The sequence below is a fragment of the Miscanthus floridulus genome, chromosome 3 (genome assembly GCF_019320115.1).
Source record: "Miscanthus floridulus cultivar M001 chromosome 3, ASM1932011v1, whole genome shotgun sequence".
Lineage (NCBI taxonomy): Eukaryota > Viridiplantae > Streptophyta > Magnoliopsida > Poales > Poaceae > Miscanthus > Miscanthus floridulus.
In genome coordinates this window covers 33,981,045-33,992,570 of record NC_089582.1, presented here as the reverse complement: position 1 = coordinate 33,992,570, position 11,526 = coordinate 33,981,045, and the positions used below count along the sequence as shown (strand labels likewise).

Genomic DNA, 11,526 nt, shown 5'->3' with positions numbered 1-11,526 from the left:
TGGGATTTTTGGGTCGCTGCAACAGATGTTTTTTGCGATGTTGCAGTACTACTATTTTCGATGTTGCAGTACATAATTTTCGATGTTGCAGTACATGTTTTTTCGACGTTGGACTACATATTTTTGCGATGTTGCAGTACATGACTTTCGATGTTGCAGTACATAATTTTCGATGTTGCGGTATATATTTTTCCGATGTAGCAGTACATGTTTTTCGATGTTGCACTACATATTTTTGCGATGTTGTAATATTTATATTCCCATTTTGTACTACATAGTTTTTTCCCATATGTTTGCAATGTTGCACTTGAAGTGTTTCGTGCAATTTGGGACAGGGGCACAATGGGGGAACGGGGTGCGTCAGGGAGGGAAGCGGCGTTCGGATTCTGTTCCATTCTATTCCATTCTGCGGGGGGCGGGCGGTTTGGGATCCGATTCTGTGGGGGGGGTGTTGGGAAGGGGAGCGGCGTCCGGACGCAGCGCTTGCGCCAGACGTCCGGGCGTTAGGATATAAGTCCTAAAATATCAAAAAATTGGAACCACAGGAAACTTTCTTGGAGAGATTAAACGGCAAATTTAAATGAAGGGGAAGATATGGATGGTACCTCCAGAAAGCCTATCTTTGTACATGAGAGAAGCCCCGCTTAGAGAAAGTGAGGAAGCGACGACGGGAAGGGAGCAGAACAGCGGCGGCGGAAGCTCGGGAGATATAGTGGTTACCCAAAATCCGAAATCCGATGGGTTTTTACAAGCATCTCCAAGAGTTTCTAAAAGAGTGAATGGGTCCTAAAACTTTTCTCCACTTCTTACCTAGGTTTGTTAACTTTTTTTCACTCATCTGAGTCCATGAACTTTGTCTACGTTCTAGACGCCATCCAAAACAGGCTACATAGGACTACTCCCCGTGGTACTGATGTGGCACCACATGCTCTTTCTTTTTATTTCATAAACAGGCGGAAATTTTGAAAAATAGTATAAAATTATAGAAAATTTGTAAAATGGAAAATCCAATTTTTGTAGACTCCACATGAGTAGATCTATACAATAGATATATAGTATGTCATGCTTTAGTTTAGGCTTTTTGCAGTAGCCGTAGATCTATGTTTGTGTGTTTAATTCATAACTGGATCTCCTGTACTTCAATTGTAGTGAAACTTTTATGGTAGACCACTCATTGTATGGTTGAGCTATGGTAAAAATTTCAGCTTAAGTGGAGCACATACAACTGAGTTATTAATTTACCTAGGTTGATGCTTTTTGGGTGAAAATTAAGCTTTCATTCAAACAAATCCATGTCCGAACAAACATATAGAAACGAAGTAACATAGAGTTGCAAGAGGAATAATCTACAGCACGCCCTTTACGCTGAACCTGGAGCCGTATTGTATCGACCTGTGCTTCCACACCTTGAGCCTTCCATCGTCGCCGACTCGCCCCTGCCCACCTCAATTCCAGTTAGGACAAGCACGGAAGCACCTCATCTTCAAGTTCCCACCATTCTTCATCGAAGCCGCTGCACGACTTCCCTGTGCGGCGATTCTCGACTACAAAGGCTTTAGCAATGCAAAATCTGCCTGAGCCCAGGCTGACGACTTGGGTCCTCCCTGCCGACCAATTCTCCGGTGTGACAAGGTCCTGCCAGACATGCTGCAACTTTGGTGGGTGGTCCATGGCCATGGCGTTGAGGTCTGACGTGCCGCACAGGTAGCAGCATGGGCTGCAGGCGGAGAAGCCCAGCCAGAGGGCGAGCTCAGGGACGTACTCGGCTCTGCCTAGAAACGGCAGAAGCCAATCGCCAGCACGCCTCCATTCACGCTCCACCGTGTCGAAGCAGTAGGTGCCGATGCCCGGTGGCGCACAGGAAAAGCAGAAGGTGCGGCCTCCGTCGACCACCGTGTAGGCATACATGAAGAGGTCGGGACTGTACCGGGGGTCGCCTACGAAGGGTGGCGGTGGAAGAGACTCCCAGCGCCACCGCTGCCCATCGGCGTCGGCGTCTTTTCTGAAGACCCGGAAGCAGGAGGTGTTGGCGCCCCGCCATGGGACATCGTGGATAACGTAGAGGTCTTCTTCTTCCTGATCCAGAGCATCAGGACGGACGACGGAGAACGAGATGGGGTGCACTCCCACTTCATCTCGGAGGTGAGGCATGGGGTCGACGGATGGTTTGTCGGCGTCGCAGAGCATGGTGTCGCGGTGTCGCCCATCCAGTTGATGCAGAAGAATTTGTCTTCGCTGCTGCGGGGACTCAAGAGCCCCCAAAAAGGCAGCTTGTCGAGGACCGGCTCCTCCCCGAAGGACGGGTGGATCTTCACGCACGGTGCTGGCAGCTCTTGCAACCTGTTTGGCATCGGCTGCTCATCACCGCTGCTGTCCTGTGCTTCTGCTAGTAACGGCACCACTCGTGCGTCGGCTCTTGACTAGTGGAAGAGATGCTTGGAGACGTCCAGGCGGTGCAGCGAGTACACGCCGGTCTTGTAGTTCTCCGCCACGACATTCACGAACGGCCGGATCATCCAAGATCGAAGAATTCAGACTTCCCCCTAGACGTGATTGGTATATCTACTCTTCCTTGTGCGATCTGATTGATACTCAAAACAACGAGGAAAAAAGAAAAGCTTTTTGAGAGATTGAGATTAAACGGCAGATTAAAATGAAAGGGAAGAGATGGATGGTACCTCCAGAAAGCCTATCTTCGTACAGGAGAGCCGCCCGGCTTGGAGAAAATGAGGAAGTAGCGACGGAACGGAAGCAGAAGAGCGGCGGCGGCCGGGCAGAATGTCCGCTCTTCTATTTAGGCCATGGGACATGGGCCGCGCAGATGCCATTTCCGGGCTTCCATGGGCCGAAAAGACAACATAAACCATTCGAATTTCCTAAAGTGTCCCTGTAACTTGCCACGAGTTACCAGCTCAAACAATCAAATAACGGGAGTGCGTATTCCGAGCGCGCACGTGCCCGAGCTACGGCGCGCGCACCTGCATCCACCGTCGGTTCATGCTACTGCTCATCCCGGCCGCCTTATTTGCACAGGTTTCTCCCTTGCGCGTGCCCGCCCGCACCTTCTCCAGCTCCGACGGCTAAGGTCCAGCGAGCCACGCCACCCCTGGCTTCCCCGAATCCGGCAGCCTTAGAAGGGGCCGGCCGGGATGGCCGGTGGGTGGTTTGGGGGAGTTGGCGACGGTAGCAGCAGTCAGGCCAGATCGGGGCAGAGACGTCATGGTCGGACTTTGCCAGAGTTCGTCATGGCCACATGCGGGAGGGGGTGGGGGAGCTGGAGGGGAAGGAGGAGATCGTCGTGGGCGGTAGGGTCTCACTAGAGCTCCACGGCATCTTTACTCTAATTTCGACAGCAGCCCACACGCAGCATCCTAACATAGAAACAGATCGGCTGATGGTTTCTACAACTGATAAGCAGACTGATGTTGTTTTGTTGTAAGAGAAAAATAATGTACCATGACTGATAAGCCGAGCCGATAAGTTCAAGCGAACAGGGCGGTCCACGGACTATAGAGCTGTCCATGCTATAATAAACCAAATTGTACACACAATATTACGGATTTTAATTGAACGAGACAGCAAGTTTAAGCACAGTAGCCTAGATCAGTATCAAGAGGAAGCGAAAGGCACGGGACTGAGGAAATGAAAGATTGCGCGCACCTCCCGGACCTGCAAAACCACCGGTGGCATCGAGACCGGCACGTGCGGCGCGACGGGGTGGACAGGAGGAGGTATTGGCGGAGGCGCTCGGCGACGGCGAGTCCGTGTCGACAGCGGGCGAGCTCGGCGCCGCAGACCAGGCGCCGCAGCGCGCATCGCATGGCACCCCGTCGTCGGCCAAGGCGAGCCATTCGAACTTCGAAGCCGACCTCAGCCATCTTCAGGCCAACCGTGGCCGGCCACAAAACCCAGTCCCCCAGATTGTCGAGTGTAACACCCGGTTTCAAGGACAAAGCCGAATGCACACCATATGTGAGCCCTAGTAATCAAACCTCACATATAGCTACAAATGAAGGGGCAGTATCAATTCACAATGCTTAATATATAGCGAACTTAGCAAAAGAGATAACCTTAGAAAGCAATCAACGGATAGACAACTCTAATCTCCGGGTGCAGACTTCACTCCCCTGGATCCAACTGACTGGTTGATCACAAGCCTAACTCCTTCAGACTCCAGCAGCCTGAGGTGTGGGGGAAATTGCAAGGGTGAGTCCATGTCGAACTCAGCAAATATAGCAACAAGGTAGTGCATTCCATAGCCACATGATCAAGTATAATTGAATAATAAATAGCTCAAAATAACTCAGTTAAGCATGATTTAACAAGTGCTCATCTTTGGCATAAGAATCCCTTGGCCGCTCGTGACCGTGAGCACGGCTGATATATCAGTTTATTAAACTCTGCGCAGAGGTGTACACTTTCACTGTGAGTCATGATTTCCAAATGTATGGGTTTGCAAGGTCCAAACACCGGAAATCATATAAAGCTGCTCAGAAGTTCGTCTAACCGGGAAGGGCCGCAGGGTCATTGGATATAGGAACCCCCCTTCCATTAAAAGGCCGCTTCCATAGCAAGGCACAACAGGACAGAGGCTGTCCTATACCCAACTCGCAGTATCCTCTAAGCCTGCTAGAAAAGGTCTCCCAAGCAACTAGAGCCAGAGCCATATAGCCCTCACAGTTGTACTGTAAGTCCCGGATGATCACTTACAAATGAGACCTTGTGGAGAGGGAATTTAACCCTCCTGTTGTTGCTAACAAGTCATCTTTTGTGTTTATAGCATATTCATTAATCAAGTTTCAAGATCATGGTCACAGAAAGAAAACCCAAGCTATACTTGCCTTAAACACCGATCCTTCGGTAAGCTTTAATCTTCAACGTTTCCTTCTTCTTCTTGATCTCCAACTTCTTATAGATCACCAACGCAAAACTCACCGACTGGACAAGACCGAAAAGCACCACACAAGCATCCGAACAAGCATGCATAGCAAACATACTAGATTAGAACAATACACCAATCAATGAAAAGATTCGAAATCTAATCTTCGCATTGCTGCGATCACGCACACGCGAAAATCACACTAATCGGAGCTACGTTAAAACAGAAACATCTATCGAAGGATTTACGTTGGAAAGAAAACTATATGCTTTATCTATTTTAATGATCATAAAACATGTATAAGATATCTCAGGGGAATATCTAAAATTGAGTTAAGTCATTTTATACCTGAGTTATTAGATTTAGAAAACTAAGATAAATTAATCATATCTTAATTATAAACATTTTGATATCTTTTATGCAAATTAAATTGAAATATAATAACAAATGAGAGTATATATATTCAAAACATATATAGCACGTATAAGCCCTTGCATTTATTATTTTTAAAAGGAAAACCAAAATGATGTAAGCATTACATCAGTTTAGGATTTATCAATGGAATAATTAATAATGTATTAAGGAGCGGATGTGCATGTATTATTTAATCAAAATAAACTTTAACGTTTCAAATTAAAAGAACATGTAAGAGCATCTACACTATAACTGAATATGACGTGAGTTCAGCTAACCAAATTATAATAAAAACATATATTTAAATTGATATAACCAGCTTAATATTCATTTATTAAGGCCGACGTGGAAAACCTATATTGCTTTTAATTAATTTAGAAAGCTAGTTGCACATTAATTAGATTTACAATCATTTATAAAAGGCCGAAGTATATGCCTATGTTACTTTTAATTAGAAACTCAATTGCATAAGCACAAATCAAATTAATATTTAACTTATAAATTTTCAAGATGTGAGACATGTTAAACATCGCTACTAACACGTATCTCTCACTGCGACGAAACTCGCATAATCGAATCGAAATCGAAAATCTAAATCGACTTTAATTAATCAGCGATTAATTAATTATAGACACAATTAATATTTTAATAAAATAAATTCATAAACATGTGACATATAAACTAATAACTCTACTGTGAAGATCTCGATGACACGAATCTAACGCAACTGGAACGAACTGAAACGGAGTTAAAACGAAGAAACGACAAAGATTTAACGAACCAGTGGTATTCTTGTAAATACGATCATCTTCCTCTTTGATCTATTACAGAACGTACGTGGCCTCCATGTTCACTGTAGGCTGCTGCTGCTCACGCGCTGGCAGGGAGGGGCTCGGCTGGGGCTTGCTGGCCAGCCAGCGGCGCAGCGCCGGGACAGGGGCAGCGCAGGTCCACGGCAGCGCGGGATGGCTGGGCCCGCTCGGCCCGCACCTGTGGCGGTGGCCATCCGGCCATGAGCGGCGGCGGCGCTTGCTGCTCTCAGCCGCAGCAGGGAGGCCGGCCGTGGGGCGCGCGGCCCTAGGAGCAGGCGGCCGACGACCGTAGGAGCGCGGCATGGCAGCGTGGGCAGCAGCCGGCGCCGGAAGATGGCCGAGCACCCAGAACACGTCGGGGACCATGGTGGAGCTCGCCGGAAAAGAAAAAAAAAAGATTAGGGAAACGATGAACGGACACGGATTCATGAAAAGGATGGCAAGACGGTGTAGAGGACGACGAGAGCTACCTCGTGGTGGTGACGGTTTTCGCCGGAGACGTCCGAGGTGGCCGGAAAAGCTCACCGAAGGTTCGCCGGAAACCTAGCTGTGGGGAACTTCGGCGTCCGATCTGCGGGGCTACGAGTGGCGGCTCGAAAAACGGGCTGTACTTCTGGAATCCTCGCGTCGGCATATATATATACGTAGGGTTTGGATATTTTGGAAATCCGAGATATTTTAGTAAATATTGATTTTCGGAATTAAAATAATTACAGAAAATCAGGAATTACTATTTAGGCTCCGAAAAATATCTCTGAGCTCCGAAAAATACTAGAAAATTTCCTGAGGATAGATGGAAGAGTAAGGAATACAACCAAAGTGGTTTAGCTCCCGAAAAAGACTTTTGCATTGATCGAGGAAAAAGACAAAGCTCTAAGAAATAGGAATTTAACCCCAAAAAAGGTCGGAAAGATTTCCGGAAAGAGAGGCATCGTCCTAACGTGTCTTAAAACCTTTTCCAAGCCTTTAGATTTTAAAAACAAGACATCTTATCTAACTTTTGTTTTTGCAAATTTTTAAATTCTTTTTAAACCACTACTTGAAAGCAATATTTTAAAGATCGAGATTTGAATTTATTTTCCAAACCACTCATCACAAAAGTATCAATGCAACGGCATGTATGCGCAAACATGTTGTTACCCTTACGTTGGATTTTAATTTAAAGAAAAATTTCTTTTACCTATGTTTTTATGAGCACAAAACAATTAACATAAATCATTTTTACTCTATTTCTAAAAGTGCAAAATTTGGGGTGTTACATCGAGGACATCAGCTGCACTAGCCCAGGCACAAATACCCGTGGAGGTGGATGCTAAACCCAGTATGAATAAACCCATGCAAGACATGCCCCATCTGCTTATATAAACCGGAAAGAACCATTTAAGGACGGCAGAACAAGTACTATATGATAGGTTGATCTCCTCCAACTAGGTTCGGGCCTTGATCCCGCGTTCTGATCGGGGGCGTCCAGCCGCACACATGGTTGGTGGGCCCCGTCCCGCGGCGCTATAAAGAGGAGGTGGGGGCCGGGATACCGCCACCACTGGACCGTCGTCACTAGACTTCACCGCCGGGACGCGGCCGTCACCGGACACCGTCGCCATGGCCACCTCCACCACCAAGCCCGATGGTTTGCCACTTCTACCCCCCCCTCTCTCTCTAGTTCATGTTCTAGCACGATCTACTTATTTATCCCGAATAGAACACAAACCACCCGATAGATCTACTCCTAGTCGATCCTAAATTCTAACATTGGTATCAGTTAGCCTACACTAGCGTGTAGATCTCGTTTGGGAAGAAATTAGAAGGAGGTGATTCGATTCGAATCAAACCCCAACCCTAACCCTAGAAAGCAAAGGACCATGGCTTACCTTGCCGTCGGTCACCACCACCGACCGTCCTCAAGATGGCGGCGGGAAGGACCCGAGCCACCGAAAGGCGTGGCCTCGCCGCCACGTGGATCCTCCCGGGACCAGGCCAAGGGCCCCGCCACACAACCGTTCGATGGCGGCGCGCTCACCCTCGAGTGGGCGCGCGCATTGGCAAAGGGGCGCGCGGCGGCGCCGCCATCCTCTCTGACCGCCACAGGCGGCCGCCGCCCTCCGTATCGCGCTGAAGAGAAGGGGAGGGAGAGAAATGACCTAGGGCTAGGGGAGTTCGGGCCGGGAGCGCGTTTTTGTTCCTTCGATCCGCTCAGACGGCTGTTGGATCGTCATCGACGGCCGACAGTGCTCAGGTCTGATTCGGCCCAGGCGGGAAGTGACTTTCCTGGCCCAGGCCCAGGTTGCGGCCTAGGACGCGGGAGCGCGGTGCGCGGCTGGGCCTTTGGGCCGAATGTACAGTATGATTTTGAATTTTTTTTATTCTTTTCAGAAGCCATTTTTGATGAATTTTGGCTTAGTTTTCATCTCCATTCAATTTGAACCAATGGGATAAATTGTCTGGAGAGTAGATAAGCACACAGAAATGCTTCTGATTAAGAATTATTATTTTTCAAGAATTTTTTTATGTTTCTGCTGCTATGATTAAGTTAATCCTCTAATTAAATTGGAACCAACGGAAAAATTTTAATTCGAGGAGTAGTCATATTTGTTTAAGTTAAATTATGGTATTGTTATTTTTCTGACCAACATTGATGATAACAATACTATAAGTTTATTTATGAGTTTTATGCATTAGTTCTATTTCTGCCCAACAATGATGTAGAGTTAATGTAGAAGCACATTGTATGTTTTAATTTTGTCCAACGTTAAATTTAATTTTGTCCAACGTTAAATTACGACATGCAATTATTATGTCAAATGTTTCTCACTTTCTTTGATGTTGTTTTCAGGATACAACCCAATGATGTTTATCTCGTCCATTTCGCCTATCAATGGAAGCAACTATAACATATGGCGAGAGAAGCTTGAGACAGCACTTGCGTTGTCCAACAATGATCTAGCGCTAACCTCTCCCTGTCCCACTGAGCCTGAGGACCCGGTGAGGGCAGAAAATGAGACTGATGCAGCTTTCGCTACTCGACAGCGTGACCATGCAACAATAAGAATGGAGTACGACCTTGATCGTGCGAAGTTGGATAGTTCAAACCGCAAGTGTTTGATAGTAATTAAGGGCTCCATTGAGGATCCAATAAGGGGATCAATCCCAGAATGTATCACCGCCACTGAGTATCTCAAGAAGGTGGAGAGTCAGTTTACTGGATCTTCAAAGGCTTATGCGAGCACTCTTATTAAGAAGTTAATCAATGAGAAATACACTGGTGGAGGGATTAGAGAGCACATATTAAAGATGAGCAACATGGCATCCAAGCTCAAACCAATGGACATGGGGCTCAAGGATGAGTTCCTAGTTCATTTGATTTTTGCATCTTTTCCCAAAGAGTATGAGACCTTTGTTGTTAATTACAACTTACAGCAAGATAAGTGGGACATTGAGAAGCTCATTGCCATGTGTGTACAAGAAGAGTAGAGGCTTAAGACATCACATGGTGACTCCGTCAACCATGTGAAGGAAAATAAAAGAAAAAACTTTAAGAATGCTAAACCACAAGGGAAACCTCAGTGGGACAGTAGCTCCCCTTCTAAGTCACAAGGAATGGCCCCACAGATTGATCACCATCAGGAATTCAACAATGTTCAAGTAGACAAGGATACCTACAAATGGTGCAAGAAGAAGGGACACTACCAGAAGGATTGCCTAGAGTTCCTGAAGCACCTGATGAGAAAAGGTAAGGACATTATTACATTTATAGATGAGTCCTTGTATTTAAGTTATGCAAAATCTACTTGGTGGATTGATTCGGGTGCAACTATTCATGTCATAAATTCATTACAGGGATTCCATACGAGGAGGACCCTGCAAAGAGAAGAAAGATACATTAAGGTAGCAAATGGAGTCAAAGCTGGAGTGAAGCCATTGGAGAACTCCCATTAGAATTAAATGATGGCTTTGTACTTAAGCTTACAAATGTCCTTTATGTACCCTCTTTGCGTAGAAACTTAATAAGTGTTTCACGTTTAGACGATGATGGATTTAATTACCATTTTGGTAATGGCCAATGTAAGATTATGTTTAATCATAAGTGTGTTGGTCTTGCCTCCCGACAAGACTTATTTATTATCACTTTGTGAGAATGTGAATGTTGTGAGCATTAAAAATAAGAATGCCTCCTCATCTATGAATGTAAGTAATAAGCAGAAGAGAATTTATGATGTATCATCGAAATTATGGCACTGTCGTTTAGGCTATATTTTGAGGGGGGGAATAGAACGATTGATTAAGAAATCAATTCTTCCACTATTAGAATTTTCAGATTTAAAACAATGCATTGATTGCATTAAAGGAAAGTATGTTAAGAAAATAAAGAAAGACGCCAAATGAAGAGCAAGAATTTTAGAAATAATTCACACAGATATTTGTGGTCCTTTTCCTGTGAAAAGTGTGGATGGTTATGATTCTCGTTATGGCTATATTTATCCAATTAGAGAAAGATCAGAAGTATTGGATAAATTTAAGATATTCAAGGCTGAAGTAGAAAATCAGCACAATTTAAAGATTAAGATAGTAAGATCCGACTGTGGGGGGGAGTACTATGGTCGACATACCCCATATGGCTAAGTTCCTGGACCTTTTGCAAAGTTCTTACTAGAAAATTTCATAGTCGCCCAATACCCTACACCGGGCGAGCCTCGGTAAAATGGAGTAGCTGAAAGACATAACCATACAATAATGGATATGGTGAGAAGTATGATAAGTTACTCCACTTTACCGATAAGTTTGTGGATAGAGGCGTTAAAAACCGCCATTCACATTCTCAATCGAGTACCAAGCAAGTCGGTGCCCAAAGCACCATATGAGTTGTGAACAGAAAGGGAACCCTCACTTAACCATTTATGTGTGTGGGGCTATCCAGCTAAGGCTAAAGTATTTAACCCAAATATTGGAAAGCTAGACTCCAAGACAGTCAGTTGCCATTTCATTGGCTATACAAATAAGTCAAAAGGTTATCATTTCTATTAACCTGGCAGACATACGAAGTTTGTAGAAATAAGACACGCTATGTTCTTGGAGGATGAGATGGTTAGGGGGAGCATGGTAGTGCGAGAAATTAACTTTGAGGAGAAGCGGGTATACATGCCCACTCCTATGGTTCATGAGCTATTTTTTTCGCTACTGTTGCCGCTGCACCAACTGTGCAGGACACTATAGTGACAACACCTGTTGTTAGTTCTCCTATGACAACAATAAATGAACATGAGGAATCTGTCCTTTAGGATCCTATAGAGCCTGTTGTCGCACATGAGGAAGAGCAACAACAGCCCCATATGGAATAAGCGCTAACTAATGAGGCCCCTAGAAGGTCTCAAAGAGCTAGAAAGTCAGCCATTCCTGATGACTATAAAGTCTATGTTAGTGAAG

General features: G+C 45.5%; 2 pseudogenes; one reads left to right on the top strand and one right to left on the bottom strand.

Annotated features, from left to right (window-relative positions):
* Window positions 1-1,346: 1,346 nt before the first annotated feature.
* Window positions 1,347-2,748, bottom strand: LOC136545416 (uncharacterized; annotated as a pseudogene).
* A 6,201-nt stretch (window positions 2,749-8,949) lies between these two features.
* On the top strand, window positions 8,950-9,989 carry LOC136543494 (uncharacterized; annotated as a pseudogene).
* The last annotated feature ends 1,537 nt before the right edge of the window (window positions 9,990-11,526 follow it).